General features: G+C 47.7%; 1 pseudogene; it reads right to left on the bottom strand.

Annotated features, from left to right (window-relative positions):
* The window catches only part of LOC106723430, a 13,640-nt pseudogene extending 12,976 nt beyond the window's left edge, over window positions 1-664 (bottom strand).
* Window positions 665-5,347: the final 4,683 nt, after the last annotated feature.

Below are 5,347 nucleotides of genomic sequence, written 5' to 3'. Positions count from 1 at the left end.
TGAGAGGAGTGGTGTTGTAAAACTCTGAGGGATGTTTTCCCTGTAGCTAACGCTGCTGTAAACCAATGACTAATCTTAGGGTCATAGAAAATAAGGGTTGAAATGGACCTCAGGAGACCATCGTGTCCAACATACTCCTCAAAGCAGGGCAGGTCTAAACTTGATAATCTCACTCAAGGCTTTGTCTATCTGGGTGTTCAAAACCTCCAAGGATGGAGCTTCCACCACCTCTCTGGGTAGCCTGTTCCAGTGCTTTACTACCCTCCTGATAAGATTTTTTTTCCCTAATATCTAAACTGAACTCGAGACCATTGCTCCTTGTTCAATCATCTGCTACCCTGGAGAACAATAGGGTTCCATCATCTTTGTCACAACCCTTGAGGGAGTTGCAGGCTGCTATTAAACACCATCTTGGTCTTCTCTTCACCAAACTAAATAAACCCAGTTCCTTCAGCCTCTCCTCATAACTCATGTAACCTGGCCCCTTATCCATTTTTCCTGCCCTCCAGTAGACTCTCGCCAGTCTGTCTACATCCTTTAGTAGTGGGAGGCACAAAGCTGGACACAGTACTCCAGATGTGTTCTAACCAGTGCCAAACATAGCGGAAGAATCACTTCGTTTGATCTTCTGGGTATGCTCCTGGTAATGCTGCACAATTGCCATTGGCCTTCTATGCAACAAGGGCACAGCACTGGCTCATATTCTCATTCTGATCCACTTTAACCCCTAGGTCCTACTACTTAGCCAGTCAGTCCCCAGTCTGTACCAGTGCATAGGATTGTTCCATGCTACATGCAGGATTTTGCACTTGTCGTTACTGAACCTCATGAGACTGTGTTTGGTCCAATCCTCCAATTTGCCAAAGTTTCTCTGAATCATAGCCCTGCCCTCAAGCATATCTATTACTCCCCCCAGCTTGGTGTCATCTGCAGAATTGCTGAGGGTGCACTCTCTGCCATTTTCCCAGTTGTCGACTGTAACCGCAGGGTCCTGCAGGAGGGCTGTGATCTCCTTACAGCCCCCTCACCATGCCCAGTCAGCCAAAGGGCATCCTCAAATTCTCGCCCGCCATGTCTTTGATGGTTAGATAAAGTTGGGAGACTGCCTTATGACTCCCTGGGCATGGTTAGCTGGGACGTCTGTCCCAGTGTGCTCCCGGACCCCCTGGGGGTCTCGTGGTATGATGGGTGCTCCCCAGGCACCCTAGCCTTATGAGCTACGCGTGGCTCCTACTAAACCCTAATACCACGCCCCAAGCCTCGCTGATGGGATAAACGCTGGTATGTCTCTCTATATACATACTGCCCACTGGGGTTCCCCCTGTGAATACTGCGCCCTCACTGGCGCTAGGGTCCCACCCTCTCTGGGTCCCTATGAGTACACTGCACCCTCCTCAGGTGCTGGGGCCCCCCACCCCTCTGGGGGTCCCTATGAGGCCTCCTCCAACCCCTATAGCCTCACCCAAACCACCGGTATAATATCAAAACAGAACATAAACTCGAGCCTCCTGGCTATAACTCAAACATGCCTGGCCTCAGCCCTGGGCTTTATAAGGGCCAGGCCCTGCCTCCTACAGGCAGCTGGCTCTCCTTAGTTGTCCCGGCAACCCACAGCTGTGCTCATTAGTGTCCTGCCAGGGTTCTCTCCCTGGCAGTTTCTCCTCTCTAGGAGCAGGAGCACCGAGATGCCATGCGACATCGACAACGATATTTAAATTAAACTGGTTCAGGACCCAAACCCTGTAGCCATTCCACTTGATACTGGCTGCCAGATAGACATGGAGGAAGGGGTGGGGGGTGAGGGGAAACCTGGTTCTTATCTATCTAACCAAAAGTTGAAATTCCTTCCTGATCCCAAGTATAGGGTTTTGTCTGACCTAGAGTGGAGGGCCAAGACTCCCTAGCTCATGATCTTGGGGGTTTAGTCTGAGCAGGAGCTTTGCCATATCAGTCAAAATCCCCAACCTTGATTTCAGTTAACACTCAATGCTTCTAAAGGTAGAAGAGAGCCTCCACCCCATGACACATGTAGCAAAAGAAGGGGGGAGAAAATCCTTCCTTAGCCTGTGCAGCAAACAGCAAAGACCAGAGGAATTGGAAATAACCAAAGAACATGGATGTAGCTATTCCTAGATCATGCCTGATCAATGCTTATCCGTCCACTTGAACACCTCCAATGATTGAGATTGTGCAACATCCCTAATCAGTCTAGTCCACTGCCCCATTGGTTCATCAGTGAAGACTTTCTCCTGATAACGAATCTGAACCTACTTTATTGGTGTTTTGGATTTTCTCTCTTCTCCCTGTCTCTACTCCCCTCTGTCCTTCTTCCCTCTGGCCCTTGCCCCCATTTCTTCAGACCTTCAATGTTAACATGTATGTGGAAATCATTGCACTTTTCTACCAAGCTAAGGTCAGTATGTGTCAGCATCATCTGTTTGTCTACCACTTGCTACCATGTCATTCGTCCCTCTCTTTCTACCCATGCACTCACCTGGTCTGGTGTGCTTTCCTCCATTGCAGTGCTTAGGAAGAAAGAGCAGACAGGATTCTAAGGAGGAACACCATCTTGCTTCCTAGGGAAGTCTTAGTTAGAGTCCAAACCTGGGAGCTGAGCAGGGGATAGTCCCATGTACAAGAAAGAGCAAACAGAACTGTAAAGATGAACACCATTTGGCTCCAAGGGAAACTCCTAGTTACTCTGTAATTTATCACACTTGCCTTGAGCATAGGACTATTCCTCAGTCAGTTGCTCGATTTGAACTCAAATAGAAATGAAGGACCGGAAGCAGCTTCTGGAGGACCAGCCTCCTGCTCAGGACACAATCTCACCTATCCAAACTATCACATATGCAACCTTGTTTAAACTGGTTCTAAAACTATGCAGTCACCCCGTCACACTATATTGCCCACAAGAATATTGCCTACACTAAACTATATTGCCCACAAACACTAACTGTACCACAATCTTCCGCAGGCAAAAGAAGGAGACAGACTGTCAGCGTCCTGCTTCTGCAAGTGTTTTTAAACACATTCAAGATATACAAAGAAGGCAGCCAGCCCCCCCAAATTACAGAGAAACGACGCTCCTTCCCCCCCCCACAAGTCTCTGCACATCTGACTCTGTAATAAACTTCCTTCTAGCTCCCAAATGTGGTGATTCGCAGGTCCCTGGGGGGACAGGGAAAACGCTTTACCCTGGGCTGCAGCCAACCCCCAGTGCTGCTGAGGATTGCAGGTTTGTCGGGAGAGGAGGGCCCTGACACAGTTAGCAACAGGAGGGGGAAAAATTCCTCCCGTCTCCCGTTGTAATTAGCAAAGCCTAGAAACATTGCCCCCCAATAGACGCAGCCTTTTACAAGCCACGAGAGCCTCTGACATGTGGTCAGTAGTAGGTCCAATGAGAGACACTGGACAGTCCTTCTGGCTTCAATATCTGTGAATCCAGCGTGTTTGCCCATGGACTCTGCTTCTGAGCTGTGCAGGGCTCTAGGGAAATAGTCCTACAAGACCTCCCAACATATCCACAGACAACTCACTGACTGTGATTTCAGTCCCTTCACTGCAGTAAAACTCCAAGTCAGCTGCACGCCCAGCTCTTCTTCAGGGACTCATCATTTTGGATCACCTCCTCTCAGTTCTTCCGCACAGTGAGGAATGCACAACCCAGAGAAACCTGTACCTCTGGCATCTAGGTAGCACAGTGATGGGGGGCAAGAGATTGGAGGCAGGAGTAGATGGTCATCAATCAAACTGTCCTGGCATTCAAGGATTTAACGTGGGAAACTGAAGACAAAACCATTAAGACGAGTGCAGTAAGTAATATATTCAATAATTCAATAATGTTTGGGTTTTAAGAAAGATGAACATTTGGAACAGAATTGGGAGCAAAAAGAAGGGTCAGGGTAGCATAGGATCTCTACACGACAAACTTGGACAATTAATGACAGATAGGGGGGACAAAACTGAGCTCTTCAATGAGTTTTTTGCCTCTCTATTCCTCATCTCGGATCAGGACAAATCTCCCCATTGGATCATAGACAGGGACAAAAGGGATACGAGCCCACCAACTCTTAGCACCCACTTAGTGAAGACACACCTGGAAGGACTGGACCTGTTTAAATCAGCAGCCCCAGGTGATCTTCATTTACAGGTGCTGAAGGAATTGCCAGTGTCACAGGAGAGCCGCTGGCATGGATGCTTGAGCACTCTTGATGCTCAGGTCAGATCCCAGAGGACTGGAAAAGGGCCAATGTGGGGCAGAGTTAACACACTAACGGATAGGGAACAAATCCAGGCTGATCTGGACAGGTTGGAAAAGTGGGTGGAACAGAATACGATGCAGTTCAATAAGGACAAATGCGAAGTGCTGCACCTAGGGAAAACGATTCACCGACATGCTTACAGGCTGGAGGATGACCTTCGCAGCAGCACAGCAGCAGGAAGGGATCTTGGAGCTGTTGTTGATACCAAGATGAACATGAGTCGTAAATGTGATGAAGCAATCAATAAAGTTAACCACACTTTATCATGCATTAGCAGGTACATGACAAACAGGTCCAGGGAGGTGATACTTTCCCTTTATGTGGTATTGCTTAGGCCACAGTTGGAGTACTGCGTCCAGTTTTGGGCACCAAGTCACATGGACCTGGAACGGACCTACACCTCATGTGAACTGGCATGGACCATTGGACTAGAAAGGAGCGATGCCAGTTTATGCCAGTGTGATAGAGCACTGATAATTTCTCCATTTTCACAGAAATAGCAAATGTATAAGGTTTAGTCAGTGGCAGTAACAAGGTCTCTGCAAAATACTGGCAAAATACTTCTCCTGGCTGCTTTTTGGATGAAATGCCTATTTGATTTTTTTTTAAAAGTATCACAAAAAAGTTCATCAATTTAGAAACCCTGATTTTATATATTTTTTTTTTTAGTGCCACCTTATTTTTCCATTGAAAGGCAGTTTTCACAAGTCATGTATGAATGGACAGAAACAGTGGGGTTATTCTCTTCCTTCCTTTTCTCCTGACACAGCCATTCCCTTTCCCACTACAGGCATCCCAAAAGGCACTGTGGATGATGATGTCCATTTGCATGGCTGTGATTGAGTTCCTACTCCTGGGCTTCTCCAATGCCCTGGAATTGGAGATCTTGCACTTGGCCAGATTTCTAATACTATACCTGGCAGCCCTCATTGGCAATCTCCTTGTTATCATGCTCATAGCCTTTGACAGCCACCTCCACACCCCGATGTACTTCTTCCTCCTCAATCTGTCCATCCTCGACATCGGATCCATCTCTGTCATTGTTCCCAAATCCATGGCCAATTCCATATTGAACACCAGGG

The sequence above is a fragment of the Alligator sinensis genome, unplaced genomic scaffold, assembly GCF_000455745.1.
Source record: "Alligator sinensis unplaced genomic scaffold, ASM45574v1 scaffold2027_1, whole genome shotgun sequence".
In the NCBI taxonomy this organism is placed as follows: Eukaryota; Metazoa; Chordata; order Crocodylia; family Alligatoridae; genus Alligator; species Alligator sinensis.
Note: the sequence above shows the minus strand (reverse complement) of the source record. Positions and strands in the feature narration are given on the sequence as shown.